The sequence below is a fragment of the Anser cygnoides genome, chromosome 9, assembly GCF_040182565.1.
Source record: "Anser cygnoides isolate HZ-2024a breed goose chromosome 9, Taihu_goose_T2T_genome, whole genome shotgun sequence".
NCBI classification, from domain to species: domain Eukaryota; kingdom Metazoa; phylum Chordata; class Aves; order Anseriformes; family Anatidae; genus Anser; species Anser cygnoides.
Window position 1 is genome coordinate 7,914,950 of NC_089881.1, and position 19,967 is coordinate 7,934,916.

At 43.5% G+C, this 19,967-nt stretch overlaps 1 long non-coding RNA gene across 1 annotated transcript in view; it reads left to right on the plus strand.

Annotated features, from left to right (window-relative positions):
- The window catches only part of LOC136791460 (uncharacterized), a 159,973-nt gene extending 142,353 nt beyond the window's left edge, over positions 1 to 17,620 (plus strand). The window contains exon 4 of the long non-coding RNA XR_010833622.1: positions 13,486 to 17,620. This is a non-coding gene — a long non-coding RNA (uncharacterized lncRNA). The remainder of the gene's footprint in view (positions 1 to 13,485) is intronic.
- Positions 17,621 to 19,967: the final 2,347 nt, after the last annotated feature.

A 19,967-nucleotide genomic window follows, 5' to 3' on the forward strand; every position in this document is an offset into this window, starting at 1 on the left:
TAATAGTGTGCTTATAACAAGCTCGAATACATACATGCTACATTTCAGAACTGTTATCCTCCCTGGTACTCAAGTCTCCCATTTTACTGTGAGTCTGAGTAGGCTCTGGTCTCTGCAATGTTCCCGTACTCCCCACTAATTACATGTGTGAAGGCTGAGGAGGTTCCCTGGAGCAGCCTGGGAGTGTCAAGTTCAGCTTTTGTGTGAGTGCTGGCAGGCGCTGGGAGCCACTGGCTGCGGAGCCGTTCGGAGCGCTGCGATGTGTGGATGTAAGACACATGGCAGGGAGGAGACACAGCAATGCCGTAGAGCGAGGCATGAGGGCGAACCTCCGCAAGCAAGCCTGTATTCATAACACAGAGCTCCGCTGTGGCCAGAGAGAATGGGATTTCACCTTTATTTTCAGACCCTGATTTGCTCCTACAGCTGCTTAATTTTCCGCTCGTAAGAATAGAAATCACATCCAATAAACTAAACCATTCCCCATATAGACACAATGTTCTGTCTTGCTTCATCTTCAGTACCTTTTCTGCACTTCTAGAAGCAAGATGTTTGTGTTTTCTTCCTGATTATGGGCAGTGTTATAAACTATACTTGGGTCATTCATTTCAGCTTACTATTATTATTCACCAAAAATGCAAGTTTCAAAACACTTTATCAAGAATAAATCTTCTAATGAACAACGTGACAGATTAAAAAAAAAAAAACTCTTTCAATATTTAAGTAAAGTTTAATTTTTTATTGGAAAAGAAATTTTTATTTTAACTCCAAAATTTCAGTTTAGATACCTTAGAGAGTGACAAAGGCTACAAAAATTAACCAAAGCTTCATTTTGGGTCAGAAAAAAAGGATTTATTTAATATGCTAAAAAGTTCTGCAAAACAGAAATTCATTTCCATGAGAGCTCAATTTTTTATTTTTTTTTTTGAAAAACTACTTTAAAACTTTTGGTTTAGTGAATAAAATTTCTTTTGTTCCAGTCATCAGTCTCTGGAGCTAGTGAGGTGATAAATCTTCACTTAGCTTCTGTTCATATAATGGAGACACTTTCTACATATTTCATTTCCTCATCATACGGCAGCTTCATTTTTACCTATGCTACTTCAGGATTCATAAGACTGGAGGCAATTAATTCTAAAGTAATTATTTGTTAGTGAGTGGAGATGACTAATAATTGCACAGAGTAACAGGTAAAGTTCTTCATAAAGCAAGGCTAGAAAGAATACATCAATTTTTTCGGTTTTATTAATAGTTACTAATGATTTGAACAGGGACTGCAAGTCAAAATAAGCTCAGTTCAGACAGGAAAGGCCACTGGCTGCAGTGAAGGTATGCTGGTTTCCACCATGTGACAAGCTGTGGAGATTTTCAGGGATCTCTACTGCAACAGAAGGGACATTAACCACTCTGCTATAAATTTCAAGCAAATTACCTGTATGTGGGAAGAAATCTTAACAACCCAAGTATTGTGCAGAGTCCTGAGCTCTACCCAGAGCCTTGCTAATGCTTGTGCAATCAGTGAGCTGCTTAGTAACTGTTGTCTCTTCTTATACAATGCCTATTTTTAGCAGAAATTGCCAAGTTGACAAAAGCCTCAAAAATACCTCTAGTGAAGTAGTGCTGATTGTACGTGAATCGAGGCTACTCTTCTATAACCTTTACTTGACTTTGAAATGTGCATACCACTTCAGGCGGCTTTTGAGTTTAATGCAATCTGTTTCCACTGAAGGCAAGCAACACTGGAAATATGATTACAATAATTGTATTATGAACATGGCATTGTCATGATCAAGTGAAGGGCTCCAAAACGTAACTGATAAAACTGTAACTTTGACCTTCATCTTCAGCTTAAAAACTTGATGCAGTTCAAATATCACTCCGTATTAGCCTTGTTAGTGCAAAACCAGGCCCAATCCCCGCTCCCATGAGTCACTTCACAGACAATACTCATGTAAACAAGAGCTTGTGGGAGGGGAGAAACAGGATCCATCTTTTGATGTTGGGTTAGAGCGTAAAAGACTAAATCATCCGCTGTCACTGTTCCATCCATTCCCCAGAGTCGGAGCAGCGGAGAATTCGATTCAAAATGCGTATGTAAACATACTGGGGTAAACTCATGCGTGACGTAAATTTCCTTGACTTTATGTGGCTCACTGAAACCAATGGATTTAAGACAGTTTACACCGTGTGAGGATCTGTCCCCTTCATAAATATTTATGGAATAAATGAGAAACGTTATAGTAATTTAAAGAATATTTTAATATGGTGTTCCAAATCTAACAGAACATAGACCTTTTCTACTTTATTTTCTTATCCACTGACTTCGTTCAGGTCCCAATTTGAACTTCTCAGTTAGACATGGAAAGAAACGTGTAAATTCTACGAGACCTGCCATTAGCTTTAGCTTGCAGAAGTGTCATTGATATATACTTCTGCATTTATTTTGGGTGGAAAGTGTCTATTTAAATTGTGAGATCAATCATCAAATTAGATGTGTGACTGCACACATCGTTCCAGTGTTTATTTTCCTTTCTGGCACACTTGTGGCTCTTTGGGTTTGAAGAATGTAACTCAATTGGAATGAACCTCAGTGATAAAATGGTCATCACATAAGATGTCTTTGTGTTGTTTTGAAATGTACTATTACAAGGCATTTTAATAAACTTTGTTTTTATTTTCCTTGATTAATAACACATTTGCTTGTGAATTTTCTGGGATGTTTGATTCATGGTCTTTCCTTTCTTTTCCTTAGAACTCCTTGGTGGCAGCAGCCTACAGGAGGCCTTGTGGGACTATCCCATGGCGATCTGACCTGGTTCTGGCTTTGTCCAAGTAATTTTAGTCGCACTAACACTTTTGACCCCTGGTGTCATTGATAAGCTCCAGAGCACCAAGTGCTGGGTCAAAAAAGTTTTGAAAGATTTACAGAAAACTAAATGCTTAAAGCCATGTGATTGATATTTATTTATTTTAATTATAAATATAGAAAGTATTCTGACACTTTCTATTCTCTTTTCTGCATACTCAGGCAGATGGAAAAGCTGTTACATTTACAGAGGATTCGTTATCTCTGGACAACATTTAATATGTATATAAAGGAGTCTAGCTCTACTATTTCGTTCTACTCTGTTCAATGGTTGATATGATTTCTACCATTTCCTCAACTGCATGAGTTAGCAGGAAAGAAACTGAGCATTGTTTAAGGCATTAAACAAGGGTAGTTGATCGTTTCCATTAATACAGTTTCGTTACAAAATGCCGCCATCTCTTCCTGATTGGCATTTTCCTTTCACAGAATTGTTTGGTTAATGTAGTGCCTAATAGTTTCATTTTCCTTTCTTTCTTTCTTAATTTCTTTCTTTCTTAATTTCTTTCTTTTTTAAAGTCAAAACTGGCTTTTCTCTTAAAACTGTTTTTATAAAGCAGAAAACTGCCTACTTTGAACTCATCCTCTGATGTCATCATAGCCGGGAGCTGGGAGCTGAGATAAATTACCATGTGGAAATACCAACATTGAGCTAGGTACCGACGTGTGGTACAATACAGTAATGCCTCTTGTGTTCAAGAATATTTTTAACGTACTATTATTAGTGTCAGACTCTTTGGTTTGAACGCCTTTGATAAGTGAAATTAGCACGCTGTTTTTCTAGTCTATGTATGGTAAATTCTTTTCCCTTTGGGGGTCAAAAAATATAAATATTAAAGGAAACTCCAAGTGTTGCTATTTGCAAGGTTACAATGTTTGTTATTAGAACTGGGGAATACCTTCAGTCTTTCAGGCAAGATAGTACCAGGGACCCATGAAGGGACAGGAAACATCTATATTTGCTGGCAGCATGCCTGTTTTAAACATATTGCTCACAGTGCCATCAGGATGGGGCACTGTGGGGCATGTGAGGAAGGACAGTTCAGCTATGCAGTATGAAAACATGCCATCATATCTGTATTTCATAACATAGCAGGAGTAAGTCAGTCACGAGTTTAAGTTAATTAGATGAGGTTATTTGCAGGAAGCCAGTTCTGCGGACAGCTAAAAAAACTGAGGATGTTCAGTGGAATTAGGTCCCTAATCTCAATCCCCTCCTGGGAGAAGCAGCCAAATGCAGGAAGCACTTTGCACAAGGCTTCCTCCGGGTCCCCCAGAGATGTCCCACAGAGAAGCCTGGTTTTAATGCTGCATTCCTCAGCACAAATAAAGCACAGCTTTACATCATTACTTGCACAAGGCTTTGAAAAGAGACTCCTATTGTACCCTATGACATAGGTATAGTGAGGCAGTAGGGACAACTGTTTTCCCTTATACATTTTTTTTTTTTTTAATAATGGAATTATGCCACACGTGAAGACAGAGTGGACTTTTGAGCTTAAGTACAGTAAAAAAACAACTGGTCCCAGACTGCTGTGGTTACTGAAGAAGAGGCTGAATTCAGCACCATTTATTTCCACATATATACTATAGTACAAGTGCTCTAACCGTTGCTTGTATAAACAGTTTTGATTCCATCAGGCAATTTCATTGATTGTGTTAATAGGGATTACTCTTCCCACAAGTATATAGAAAGCTAAGAGATGCTTTTAATCTCCCTGTTTGTCTTATCCCAAGAAAAATCTCCAACCAAAAAGCCCCCAGCTTCTTATTTTTTTGAATCCAGGCCATAGCTCCTGGAACTAACTAAAACAAGAGAAAAAGAAATCCAATGCATTTGTAAATAATCCCAATTAAGAGAAGCAGATTTGGCCAGCTGAAGATGCCTGGGCTGCGTATGGAAGCAATTCGCCTGGCTCTGTCCGCTCTCATCCAACCCTGCCAAACGCAAGCCGTGCGGGCCAGTCCCCAAGGCCCCCACAGGGCAGGCAGAAGGGTGGCTGGCCGGCCTCGCGGGGACCCTCGGTGCTGGCGTCCCTCACGCAGGGCATGGCTCTCCTTGCCTTGGGAACCACACACGCCACCACACCCCTTGGAGAGCGAGCCGTGGGCTCTGTGCTCTGGGGGGGTGCCGGCCCTGTTTGCCTGGAGATACTGACGGGAGCACCCACAGTCGGGGGCCCTGCTGCTGCCCGCCCCACAGGTCTGAGGCAGTCCCAAGGCCCTGAAGGCAGTCCCAAGGCCTTGAGCGCCTCGGAGAGAGAGGTGGATGCTGACGTGTGAGGAAAAGAGCAGGGGGCAGCAACTGGAGAAACACGGAGAGTGTCAGAGCCTCCTCACAGAGCTGTGCGGCCTTCGCCTCTCCTGCACTGGCTCCGCTGTGACTTGAGGTGAGCTGTGCCTCTGTGCCTCCGCACAGCAGCCTTGTACAAAGAGGAGGGTGTATTGGGGTATACTAACTAGAAATAATCATTTAAACGGTAATTGCACAAGCACTATCGGTCATCTTTACCAATTGCTTTTAGCCAGTAATTACATTTGGTAAATGTTTTTGCTATTTGGAAGCAGGCCTCGATTTAAAACCACAAGATAAAGTGATTATATTCAAAAGAGACTGCTGCTGCTGAAAGAGCCTATAAAGGGAGGGTCTGACGCATTGTTTTGGTCTTGTTTCTTGCCTGGTGGTGCTGCATCTACTCATCCGGATCTCTGACTCTGCCCAGCTGGAGTACACGAGGCTGCAGGGTTTGCTCACAGGGGTTTGCCAGCCCTCCATCTCCACCCTCTTCCCCACACCACCTCACTCCTGGCCAGTCTTTCCTCCCCCAGCAGACTAACGCAGGCCACTTGAAAGAAAATGCTGAGAAAGTTTTGCTCAGATCAAAGAATGGTGTTCTGTTAAAAACAGTGTGTATTTTCAGTAGAGTCTTTAACTTTTGCCTTGGTTTTCTAAAATTTCATTTGAAAATAGCGTGAGAGACATCAGAAATGTTCGTTCTTTTTCTCCCAAAATATAAAAAAAAAGGGGGGGAAGAAAGTGCTGTAAGAAATAACCAAATCCAGGCAGATCTACTTTTCCTTTGAACAAGGAAAGGCAAAAAGAAAACTTGTCATGTTTCCACAGAAATGGACTAATTGGAGGGATGTGTATCTGTAATGCTCTGTGGTGCAGGGAAAGACATTTACACAGAGGCGACTGGGTGCGAGGCACAGAATATAGGAAAGGAAGGGAAGGGTTGGAAAGTCAAGCCAGAAAGGGCTGGTAATGAAAGACCAGTCAGAAGAAACTGATGAGAAAGGGGTTAAAGGCTGTGAAGAGCCCTGAAAGTCGTAAGACGAAGAAAAGTGGAGAGGTTTTGCAGTAGAAGCCTGTGCCTCTGCTACCCTTTCTTTACTACTCTTATCTTTTGACTCAGAAAAAAAAAGATGAGCTTTCCGGGTAAGGTGGATTTGTGTTTAGGTGCATATTGACAGCTTTCAGTTTAAGTGTGGGGAAAAGGTTAATAGTATGTAAACAGCCCCCAGAAAAATCAAATCCAGTTTGCACTCATACGCCATCTCAGAGAGCATCATGGCAGGAAGCCCATTTTCTCATTCCCCCCAGTGACTTTTTTAAAAGTGAAGTTTACAGCATACCTGGAGCAACGCTGCCTGCACTGGGTTCTCTGCTCTTTTGAAACCCCAAATTACCCAAAAATCCTTTCCTAGTATTTTCTGCATTACAGATGTGGGCTTAAGCCTTCCCTGGGTAGGACACAGTGCTGCCAATGCTGCATCTTTCTAATACTCTGAGGAGTTTTATTGTTGCGAGGAGGCTTCTTGGTTGCCCCCTCTCAAAAACCAAAGCACCATGGCTGGGAGAAGGGTGGCCACAGGCTCTTTTTGGGTGCCAGGTAAAAATTTTATCTAAGGCAATATCAGAGGGGATTTACCGAGGAACACGGGAAGAAGGAGAAAAGTCTGAGAGGTGAAGTGGGACCTCTTGAGAAGTGCGAGTAATGGGTTCCTGCCAGGAATCCTGTCCTCTGCTGGAGCATGCAGATGCGCTGCACTCATCCATCCCTTGTGCATGTTGAAGACATCCACGGAAAAAGAAAAAGTCAGTGAAGGGAAATAAAGAGCATTGCTGGGAACGGCTCACTCAGCAGAGGGAAGAGCCAGGGCAGGGGTCTTGCTGTCTGAGCGGGGGTCTCTTGGGCCTGGGGGCTTTTTTGTTACAATTTTGAAAAAGTGTATTGTGTAAAAATGCTTAACACATACTTTTTGATTGATTTTAAAGTGGATAATCATCACTGAGCTTTAAATACACAGAGACTGTTGTTGGAGCTACAGATTTTCTTTGTTAATACTAACATTAAATATTTATTCTGGATAAGAATAATGTAGTAATATGGGGAAGCACCTGTGACCGAACTGCTGCGATAAGGATCTCATCTATATGCTTCTACTGCCAATATTTTCACAAACCTCACTGTATTCAGTGGTAAATAATTTTAATTCATTTTCTACCGCTTTTGTCTCACAAATTTGAATGCATTTGATGCATGAATCTGTACGATAGGTCATAAGCTCTAATTCATGCCCTTATGGACCTGTGCTAGTGAGTTTAAGGAGTTCTGTATGCCAGAAGCTCCTTTTTTCCTCCAGCACTAATTGGGTGATGATAATTGGGTCGCTCTAGGAAACACCAGAGCAGGACAAGGCAGCTGGAGGCAGTGTGAGAGGAAATCCAACACCATGCACAGATTTAAAATTTTATGAAGCTACAGAAATACACTTTCCCATTTCAGTGAGTATTACCAACCGGCAATTCCTTTCTGTTTGTTTTGACAGCCTCTTTGGTGTGGCTTTTAAAAGCTTTATAGGGGATAAACTTTTTAATTAAAAATTGGGGAACTAAGTGATATGTCTCACTCTCTGATGATAATATAACCAGGGAAACTGACACTGGGTACTTTTGTTATATGTATATGAATGCTAGATACTTCATTATCTAGTGTTATATGTTGTATTTTTCAATAGGAGTTATATGATCTAAACTATGGTTTTAGATGCCTTCAGATGCACCACAAACAAACTTCATTAACTTCAAGCAGTATTTGTGCTCCAAAATTACTTTTGTGTTTTTAAAAAACTCTTTGGAAGCGAACAGCTTTGTGACATTGATTTTTTTTAAATGATACAGCCTTTTCCCAACCATTGTCATACATACCTGTAAGCACCCAGTTAGGTTCTTAACTACATGAAACTAATGTGCTTCAGTGAATTATTCTGAGCTGTGATTTTTGTAGTAGCAACTTCTTGTAATTTTAGTTGGGTTCTGTTGTTAAGACCCCATGTTAACCTGGAGATGTGCTACTGACCTTGTAAAGTGAATGGTAAATTTCCATTTGCTCTAGTGAAGCTGTGGTTTCAGACTTGTATAAAAGCCTGAGTTAGCAAACGAGATCTGTCAGGCAAGCTTAAAGCTTAAAGCAGGAGCAAGTGAACTGTGGTCCCGGCTTGAGTCCTCTGTATGTGAGGGACCTGGAGAAACGGTGTGTAACAAAAAGAAGCTTACCCTTTAATTTTGTCCTTATCTGCATGATCAGGAACTGCACACATACGGAATAATTTTGACCCTTAAAAAGAGGTTCCAGTCCACACGAGGGGCGAAATTTCTGACGGAGCCAGTGCTGCCCGACCCTGCTCTCTGCGCAGCCTGCGTGCGTGCCCAGGTGAGAGCTGTGTGCTTTCAAAGAGCTGACGCTGCAGAGCAGATTTAGCAGCAGAGCACATTTAACCTCAGATTTACACTGGTCTGATGGCTTTCAAGTTACACAATTATCTCCAGCCTTCTCCCTTCTTGAGTTGTTTTGTGCTCTTACATGGGTGCAGTGCAAATAAGAACAGTTACCTGCTGCCATTCGAGCAGTTTAACACACACTGGAAATAGGTTTGTAATGAAGCCCCTGCCCTGAATAGGAGTAAAGCTTTGACAGCAGAGAGACTGAGTAGTTCTGTTTTCCATGTCTGATAAGTACGTTGTGATCCCTTGACGTATACAAAGCGCTAAGAGGCAGCAACTATTTTCATTATAACATAAGCAACAAATAGCACTTCCATTATTATTTCTGCTGTATGTTAAATAGCTATTTGATAGGGTTACCTTTATTTGAGACAAAAGAAAAGCTAAATTACTGCTTAACCTACAGAGGCTCTTGTTTTGTTTTAGTTTGTCTTAATACTGATTTGAAGGCTCCAGTGAAATCTTTCTGTAGGCTACTGACTATCCATGCAATGCAGTACATCTTCTCTACTGACTTCAAATCTGGTTATGCTGTTGTTTTTGTTCTTGTTTGTTTGTTTGTTTGTTTTTAAAAAAAAGCTTCTCTTGCTAGAAACCATGGCCAGTTAAAGAGTGGTTCTCAATGTATTAAGTCCATCCTTCGTGTACTGAACTGTATGGTAACCAGCATTCTTGTAACTGAGAAGTGCAGGCTCCCGGACAAACATTTTCTGTTGTGATTATTTATTCCAGAGTTGTGCTGGCTGTATGTAGCTCTGCTCTCAAATGAGGAATAGGCAGATGAAATCTAATACAGAGAGGAAATCTGATAGTAGGATGGGGGTGGTTCTTTTTCAGTTCACTGAATTACACCGTAAATGGGTGTAAAAAGTAATTAAGTTGTCCTGTGTATCTAGTGGAATACAATGGAAATAGAATATCAAGTCAGTAACAAATCTGCTGCTTTTTCTGTGATTGTTTCTAAAGGGTGTGTAAATCTGGATTTTTTTATTATTATTATTGTAAAGCAATATTCTCACAGACAAAATGTGCATCTTGTCTTGGAGTTGTTGTTCTGTGTGAGTACAGGGCTGATCTTATTGTTGGTGACCTTACGGACAGGTCTGCTGTAGGAAGGACAGTGAGACGGTTCCCACAGTAGTTAGAGCAGCAGTAATTGGAAGCAAAAGGCACCACAGCTTCACCCTCAAAATGAAAAGTGGGAAAAAAGCTGCTTTAGGGAACATCTAGATTCTGTTGGTCTCTAGATGTCATTCATTATTCTTCAGGTACCGGTAACAGTTCCACGTGAAGGAACATAAAGTTAAAATCAGCTGCTTCTGAGACTTCCTCTGGAGGCGCAATCAGCATTTATGTTGATTATGTTTTAATCTAAGGAGGACTTCAGGACTGTGCAGCGGTGCTGTGATCAGGTTTCAGAGAAACATCCTGCAAACTGTGCTCTCTGTATCTAAGTGTGCGAAGCCTCTCACTGCCCACTGCTCTGGTGGTGTGCTGTGTGCTTCTGTACATTGGTATTGTTAATGCAAGCAAGTATGACACATATTGAGGTCTGAATAACTAATTTACTTCCCATATACCTTACTTATGCTTTTAATTTTGCAGCATTTTGCAATAAGAATTGAGGTTTTCCCGTTGAGGTGTAACAAGGAACCATAACATGAAGCTAGCCAACAAGTAATAGACCCTAACCAACACAAAACCACGTTTTTAAGGAACAAGGGAGAAAAGAGAAGCAATGAGAGATGTATTTTTATAGTAAATAAAAGTTCTGACACACACACACACATACAAAAAAAACTGACAGTAGTGAATTCAGCAGACCTCAGCAACTGGTGAAGGACCTGTAGCGATAGGCCTGTTTTCCTACAAAACGGATTCCAGAAGGACAGGTAGGGAATGTCCAGATCTCAGATATCACCATGTGGAAACATACAATTTTGCACCTGCTTTCAGCTGAAAATCAGGAAGCCCAGGCTGGAGAGGCTGCAGTAGGAACCCTGTTGGTACAGGGCTGCTGGCTCCTGCTTACGGTCTAACACTGGGCTAAAGTCAGGGGCTTGTGCTCACACAGGACCAGCCCCATGACCGTTCCAATGGGAACTTTCCCACCAGCTCCAGCAGGCTTTGCTCAAAGCCTCTCGAGCATCAGATGTTGCTTTGGTGGCCCCAAATGGATTTCTGTCTCTGCGCTGGGCTGGGAGACTCAAAGTCGGGCCTGCACTTGGGCAAGGACCCGATGACATTAAAATCCTCTGACAGAGTTCTTTTCAGCCCAGGTGCTCTAAACAAGCTTTGACTTAGGTAGCTTGAAAGCATCTCAATTGTGAATAAACTGGGGATTGAAGCCAATTAATTAATCCATGTTAAACCTTAATTCAGTGTAATTTCCTGAGTGGAAATGGAATGGAAATGGAAACGAGAAAATGGAAATGGAAACCAGTATGGGGTGTAACTTCTTTCAAAGGCCTTGGGTTGCCATCTAGGCCTGGTACTAAGCAGCTGAATTGGAAAAGAGCTCAGCAGTTTAGATTTTATTTTTAGAGTCTGTTCGTCAGTGTCACGGTGGTACAACTGAGTGCTGAGCACTCCTTAAAATATACTTTTGGACCTATCTGTATGTGCTCAGCTCTTTGAAACCTAGCCCTGAGCTCTTTAGTTTCTGCAGTTACTGCATTGCTGAAGAGCTGGGTTTATTACTGTCCTCTGATAAAGTCTCAATATCCTCCTCGTCTGATTTTCATTAGGCATTTCACTAAGAAAATAAGTTCATTAAAGTTGTTGTACATCAGCCTTCCTAACTGTTTATCCTAGTCTTATTTATTTATTTATTTATTTAACCTAATGCAGTGGAATTTAGAGAAATGCTGTGAGCTTTACGTTAAATCTTCAAGGGAAAATTCTGTTGGCAGAATGCTGGGCAGGTACCAGGCATCGATGGAAAATGCTTCTTTGGTGTAGCCTGTGCTGACCTTAATAACACAGAGAACGTGGCTTAGTGGCTTTTTGCGCGATCATAGAGGCTGTGTGCTGTGGTGCAGGGCTGTGGCGCACCCGCTTCCTTCTCCAGCAACCACTTAGAGCCTTTGAAATCCTCCCTTACCCTTTTCCAACAGTGTCATAGCATCGCTGATTTAAAAACCTCTTGAATTTATACCAAGTATTTAATGGCAAAATCACAATTTTTTATTCCACTTAACAATTTGGCAGTGGAAAGGCCCTACTGTGTTCTTTCTTTGAAGTCTGAAAAAAATCTGGCCTAGGTTTGTTACTTGGGGAAAAGAGATTTGCCTTGTGTAACAATTATTCTCCTAATGCCACGGGACACTTGGGGGTGCACTGTGTTTTCCTAATACAAACATTTAGCTCTGATGAGACTTGCAGAGTTAGGGAAGAAAACGAAAGTACCTTCTAGTAAGGGTCATCTTGTCGTTAGACCAATTGATTTTCCAAAAGATTTTGCTTTGTGTAATGCATTATAATTATGTGACAGGAGAACAGTGGAGAATATGGCATAGCATTTCCCATAGGTTTCCTTTCTGAGATAAGAAAGATAAACATTCTGCTTTGCTTCTCCAAGAAGGAAAAAAAAAAAAAAAACCTCCCTCTGCGGTTTCCTGAGAGGCAGTTGGATGCGGGATGATTTCTATAGCTGAGGCTTTTTGCTTCCAGACAATGATCCGTGCCGAGTGGGGAAACCGGGTGTACAAAGTGAGGAAGCCCCCTGGACTGAGGTGTGCGTCCTCGGCTTCCTGAGAAGGCGGCTTATCGCCCGCAGGTCCCTGCGCACTCGCTCTGCGCTCTGGGCAGCTCCCGGGGGACGGGGGCTGTTTGTTTTCGCAGGGCGCGCTCGGCTCTGGGGGAACCGGGAGGCCTTTAATTGGATCTCGCTTTTGTTCCTGGGTTGCTGCTGCTTCGACTAAATCAGGAGGAGCAGGAGCAGCACCGAGGTCTGGTTTAGGGTATGCGCAGCTTGACTCGAAATGACCCACCTCTGTTTCAGCCGTGACACCCAGGCCAGGGAAATATTTTGCTTAGACTGGCTTGCCTAAAGCAGGGAGGGAGTCTCTAGTTACAGAGCTAAGCGAGCAGCAGCAGTGCCTTTCCCTCTGTTCCACCCTACAGCACTGCTATGCTCTGAATTGGGCAAAAGGGGGGGAGAACTACCCAGGTATCGCTCTCCCCGGCTAGCTGGAAAGCGTGTGCTGCCATTCCCGAAAAGCCTGGGGGGGGCAAAAGCCTAAGAAGGGTTCAACAGGAGAAACTGTGAAAATCGCAGTAATGCTCTCAGTTAGTGGTCGGCGGGGTAGTGTCAACCTCTGAGGGGTGACCCCCTCGATGGCTTCAGAGCTTTGCAGTTCCCTGCATTTTTGCTTCCGTGTTTAACTCTCATTTGTAACTTCTTTTATTATTCGCAAACCAAGTTTTGTAATGCACTGACATCTGCTGTGTGTTTGACTAATGCAACCACTAAAGGACTGAAATAAGCCTTGCTGCCTACGCATAACGGGACTCTAGAAATAAAATCTAAGAAAGGGGGGAAGAAGAGGAGGTGAACCTATTAGGTTATTATTTGTACAAGGAGGTAAGAAGGAGCAGCCACCCTGCCCTGCATCTTACAGCACGGTTGTTTTGTTGGAAGGACCAGCACAGAAGTGTGCTGATTTCAGTCATGCACACAGCGGTCCTGTCGATTTGGTCGCTGCAGTTCAGGAAGAGTTACATTTGCCCATTTTTTCCTTCATTTGGTCTCATCAGGAAAGCAGTGATGCAATGGCCTTGACATGATGGACGTGTGATCCTGATAAATAGCTTTTCTGCCAATTTTCAGAAACACTGAAAAATCAAAATTCGGAGGAAGGGAAACAACCAGTGTGACTGAGTCACCTTACTGCCTGACAGGAAGCACAGCAGCTGCGAGATGGGAGCAGCCTCTAACCCAGCAGAAAGTATTGGTAGGTGTTATAGCAGGAGCCGCTGCACAGCGACATCGTTGTTAAAATACTGGGCCAAACTGCCAAAAGGACCTTCCAGGTAGATAGCACTGACATCTACTGTTGAGCTAAAGCCCCGCTGAGACACGTTCTCTGATGGCTGAGTCCCACTCCGTGGCAGCGAGGGACAGCTCTGTGCTCCTGCCCACCATACGTTTCAACCCGGGGCAGTGCTCATCAGGATTCTGTTACTGAAACACCGACATGAGAAACTGACCTACGTCCAAAGGAATAGCGGGGCGGTTTTGCTTTTTGTCAAAAAATGATGGGATTTCTGATGGAAGTCTGGAAGCAAACTGGGATTTTTGATTATACTCTTTCTGAAAATAGTTGAGTACTTTCTTTAAAAAAAAAAAATACTTTTTTTTCACAACAAAGGTGTTTTAATAGCTTCAAGGAAGAATCGCTTGTAGAACAAAGATTCAAAACCTCACAGTCTCTCTGGAAAGGGGGGAGCCTCCTAACAAATGATTTCTCAAAACAAAGGCTTATACCAGCTCCATGAGTCACAACTCAATGAGGTTTGCGATTGTCCCTCACCTCACTCCTTGCACAGGTAACATTAAGGTGCTTGCCGTGCCTCTGATCTAGTAGGCAAGACCCTATAGATCCTCAAGCAAGGAAGATAAATGCCCTTTCTTTTTTATTTTTTTTTTTAACTCCGACGCAGGCTGTAAAAAACGTTTGTAAATGTATAGCTCACCAGAAAAAATAAGTTTCAAATGTGCAATAAAATGTAGTTTCTTCTTTTGTTAATTCCCAGCAAATGTGTGAGATGGCTGCAAGGCCACGGCAGTGCTGGCTTAACACCTCACCCAACAAGAAGGACTGAAACAGAAAATACCTTTTCATTATGAAGAGTCTTAAACAGTAGGGGAAACCCTGCTCCTCTTGAGATCAACAGGGAAATTCCTTTTTAGCTTTAAAAGAACCAAAATTTAACTTCCTATTATTCTGAAGGTGCGTTAAAAAGCCCTGGCATTTCTGTCATTTCACAATCTTCCCACAAGCAGGGAGAAGATACCTCTCTTACACAGAGTTGCATCTCTTTACATCTTGACAGCAGTTTTACACGTCAGTACAGGTGGTGGTCAAGAACATTTTTTTCAGGGGCGTTAAATGATTGCTGACTTTCTCTCTTTCTTTTTCTGCTTTCAGTGGGAGTGGTGGCTTCCTTGAAGGCCTATGCCAGAGTGCCTTCAGTCTTGATTTTCAAAGCCTCTGATGGCCAAGCTCTAAATACTACATTTTCAAACTAAACATAAGCAATCATGACCACTATTTAGACACACAAATTCACGGGTACACTTAATGATATTGTGTATTGCCTAATTCAGAAAAAATACGTGGAAAAATGTGAGATTAAATGACTAGTGGAGGATCTGATAGCAAGTAAAATTCTGCTCCATGCCTTCCAGCAACAACGCTCTTTGTAACATACTTGAAGTGCCCAAAATGTGACTTGCTGTCTAAAAGCCACGTGTTATTCCAGTTCGTAGCATCAACTAGCAGAGACTCATGCTTTAAGCAGAGTTGTAATCATTAACGAATTGATTTATCACATCAAGCTAAGCATATTTTTCCTCATCAGATTGTAAACCACATATAAGGCTGCATTTATTCTTTGATAGGCACTGCACATTTTCAGTGCTGCTCTCTGTAAGGATGCTAGCATACACAAAGCACTAAAAACTAAAAAATCACTGAAGGGAAAAAAAGTAAAAACTAAAAAAAAAAAAAAAACCCACAGCCAAACCCCTTCATTTCCTCTGCTATTTATTTAAGTCAGATAAAATCAAGGTTAAAAAAATCCAGCCTTTCACCCTGCCCATTAAAAAGGAACCACAGGAGGAAAAAAGAAAAAAAAAAGGTTTTAATTTTTTGGAACTTGAAAATGATTCCAAATATCTGCTGAATATTTTAGCATACATTCAGTGCAGTGAATGCTTCTGTAGTGGGCATTGTGAGGACATGAGGCCATTGAGCAGAAGTGGCTCAACATTCAGTCACGTGGCACGCTGCCTGGTGGATTTCTTATGCAAATAATATTATTTCATGCTTAATATTAGCCCCCTGAGGCACCAGGAAGGTGTAGATGAACGGTATGGAGCTAGCTAAGTACCAAAGAGGATGTGTAAGAAGTGAGAAAGAGATTTACTTCGGCAGTAGTTGCATTTTGTTGTTAAATAACATAAGTGACATTTATACTCTGCCCCCCCTGCAGGCACCGCGGCGATTCCTATAAGCACTGGGGGCTGCCCTCCCCCGGGGCACCCAGTGACCAGCTCCTGCACAAGCGGCTGTGGCAAAGGAGCCGGGCTGAGCCTTTCAAACTCCCCCCTCCCCGGTCACCGTCGTCCCCGGGCGCCTCGATGGCCAGCCCCGCACCTCAGCACACCGCTGGAAAGGGGTCAGGGGCATGTGCCCTGCCTGCTGTGCCCAGCTTCACCGTCGGCCCAGCCTGTGCTGCCTTCAGCAGGACCTCTGGCCTGAACTCACGGGTCATGGGTCATTACTTGTGCTTTGTATAGGCTGGACTCGCCTGTGGGGCTTAACAGCTTCTGAGAGCTTCTATAATGGCTGCATCTCCTTTATTTGTTGCAAGGGATAGCTACAAAATCAGTGAGGAAAGGAGAATAAGTTAAAATGAAATTATAAGTAAGTAAACAAACTGTAATAAAATGAACAGGGTGAACTTTTATCTGTGTCTCAGACTGGATTTGAACCAAGCCCCTTCTGAAATTCTAAGAAAGTTTGGGGTTTTGTTGTTGTTGTTGTTGTTTGGTCTGCTCTGCATTTCCTTGCTCTCGCTGTGACCAAGAGTGGAAACGCCGGAAAACTGCAAGCAAGTCTGATATGCTGATGTTTCTGGCCAGGCCCAAAGTAGAACAGGCTGGAAATGTCATGCATGCTCCCTTATTTGGTAGATTTCCAGTTCAGGTTTACAAACTCCAAAGGTTGGACTAAGATTGAGATAAAAAAAAGGACCTCGGGGTGATTGCACAGACAAAACTCTATTTCCAGAACTGAGGTGGCTGAGCTTAAGCTGAAATATTCAGCTTCTTCAAGGTTTCTGTTCTTGCTGTCAAGGAAATGTTAATGTTTTGGGATTGGATTGTGCTTGCAAGGCCACTGGTTGGCTGGGGCCATGCAGGAGCTTTACAGGTGTCCAAGGGTCAGACCTGCCATCCGCTGACACCACGACCTGTGTTTCCAATGATTGCATGCTTTAAAGTTATGCATTCAAGTTTGGAGGAGCTGTATGTAATCTGAAGTTGACTTTGGCCAAAGCTTAACTCCTTTCCTCCAGAAGGAAGAAAATCACTTCCACCACATCACTTTTAACCTGATTCTCTAGAGATTGTATGCGGTTTGATCCAACAAAACGGATTTGTTCTCAGATCAAACCTATTTATGTAATTTCAAAACTTATAATCTTTTAGTAGCATAATAGTTACATTTAAAAGGAAACAAACTTGTGCTTCTGATTGTTTTAAAGGGTAGCATGCGCTCAGCAGGGCACGGCTAGAGTCTGGGGCTGGAGGTTGTCCAGTGCACCAGTTCCGACCAGGGAGCAGAGAAAGCAGAAATGGCTTCAGGGCTCCGGTTCCCGCAGGCTGCTTGTACGTCAGTGTGGCAGCGCCACGTGTTGCTCCCGAACGTGGGCTGCGTGTAAGACGTCCAGTTTTTAAGAGGAAGTGATTGCAGCCAGGTGCGTGGTAGTCCTCTCTCACTGCTGCTCTGCCCTCTGCATCTACCGAGATAATCTCCGAGTGCTTCAGCTGGGGCTGCTGTTCAATAAGAAGCTGGTGTGTTTGTGGACTTATTCACAAGTTCTTAATGTAGGTAACACATACACAAATGTCAGTTGTGGGCAGTCTGATTTTAAAACCAGGCACCCTGTTCCTGGCTAGCCTAGCCCATTCTACAAACTCCGGAAGAGCTTGGGGCATCGCTGCATAGCTTCACTGCGTCCAATTGCTTCTGGTGGCTCAGAAATGGAAAAGGAACATGAATAGCATGGTCATAGTAATATAGATGGTAAAATTGGAGCGTACAAGCGGGCTGTACAGCGTATTGGCATATCCGTACATACAGCTTTGCTCCCAGGGCAGCACTTCCCCTGCAGGAGCCTGCACAAAGTGGGCAGAGAGCTCTGAGTGTGCCCCGTCCACGTTCTCAAGAAGCTGCTAAAAAGAAAACTTGAATTCTCAGCACACAGGTATGGTGCCCGAATTCAGCAGCACAAATGAGTCATTGTGAGCAACTCCCTCATACTAAAATTAGCGTAGCTGCAAGCATGAGAAAGCGTGTCCCCATCCGGCCAGGTCTGTTGTAGGAGCGGGAACCCCCCGGCACAAGCCTGAGAACGGCTGTCCCCGTGTGCCGCAGCAGCAAACCCTCCTGGCGCGGCCGCGGCCGGGGCCGGGCTGGGGCTGCCAGCGGCTGTTGCTTGCTTCAGGCTCAGGCTCGCGAGAGGCGAACAGCTCTGCCAGGACGGCCGGGCGGTTCAGAGGGCTTTTGTCAGCAGAGGTTTATCAGGTGAGGGAGGGACTGCTCCTCTCCCAGCAACTAGCATCGCAGTCGTGTTATGTTGCAGAGCTCTGCCTCCTAAATTTCGGAGCTTCAGCTTGCCACCTGAATGACATTTCAGATGTCATTTCCTCAGAGCAGTAACATCCGAGGCTCGGGGTGAAAACAGGCTTGGGTAGGTTACGTGGGTTCAGAGAGGAATCATGGCTGTAGCTGGGGACCCGCGTGCTCCGAGAAATAATGGAAGGCATAAATTCTATTTGATGTCCCTAGGTTGTTTGGAAGATTTTTCCCTGAAGCCTCCTTTTTCAAATAATCTGAAATTTGTACCATTTTCCCTAGTTCGATCTTTATCAAACACTGCAATTTTTGAAACAGTCTAAACAAGCGTGAAGATTTTTGATTGCCTAAAAAAAGTGGTCCGTTAAACAGTGTGTCTCTGTAGTAACAGTGGGAGAAGGCTGACTTGGCTTTAATTTTGTTGTACGATACTATTAATTTGCAACTTCAGGGTGATCTGGACAGAAGAGGACTTGTATTATTCTTTTCCTTTTTTTTTTTTTTTTTTTTTTCACGCGTGCTTTGTAGAAAAACCAGCATCGATTTCTAAGTGCTAGATAGAGCAGCTTGCTTTGGAAGTTGTCAGCCTGATACAAACGATCTTTGCTTCGAGCTTCCTAAAGAGACATAATTTCTACTTTGTCTGAAAAGAGGAGGCTGGCTTGTTTGTTTTTATTTGCAGCATTCGGCAGCATTGCTGTAGGCCACTGACTGCAGGATGGCAGTAACACAGGATTATCCTGCAGAGCCGTAACTAGTGAATCCATAACAGCCAACCTGAACTCTGCTGCGGGCTGCCATTTAATACCACGAGAAACTGTTTGCATTTCATCATGTAACCGGTTGTGTGAATTCAAGAACCTTCCCTGGATCGGGCAGTGTTTTCAGATGAAAGAGAGAAACTACCAAATGGCAGAGTGAAATACATAGTTTGTTTTCCTGTGGGCCTGTCCTCTAAGCATAAACAAATACACCGGAGTGACGGCTGCGGCTCAGGCTGCAGGGAAGGAAAGTGGGGAGAGAAGGGGCAGAAAGAAGGAATGTAAGGGGGGAAAGGTTGAAGGCTCCTTTCTAACGAGATAGATTTCTTTGATATCCAGGCAGTAGGAACAGGATCGAAATGAAAGGGACAGTGCAAAGTATCTCCGCGGTGTCAGCCGAAGGGTAAAACCCATTCTGCTGATCTTCAGACCCTTCCTGCTAAAATTCCCGTTGGAAGCAGTGCAGAATTGAGCCCGTTTGTGATTTTTCCCTCAGGCCCTGTTAGATCGGCTTTTATTCAATGTGATTGCAGTCCGGATCATAATAAAGTTATTCTGTTCCTCATGAAGCTCACATTATGGATGTGCAGCCATCATGGTCTATGGACTGCCTAATTTTTCCTGTAAAAACAGAAAGCTTTCTACGGCTGGGAGCTTGTAAAAACAAGCCCGAAGCTACCCGAATTTTTAGCTTTGCACTACAAACGAGAAACTCAATTCTCCGCTGCAGAACATGTATGCACCTACACACGCTCGAGCGTTTGACAATGAGACTCATTCATGCAGAAGAAGACCCTTTCCAGGTGAACGTCCCCTTGTCCCGGCGCCACACGCCTCCGGGGAGCGGCCGGGGGACGCGGGGAGAGGGGCCGCGCTGCCGGGAGCGCCGGGGAGGGCGAGCAGCGAGGGCAGGGGCAGCCGCCGGGCTCCGAACGAAAGCTGCGGCCGGCACAACGGCTCCGCCA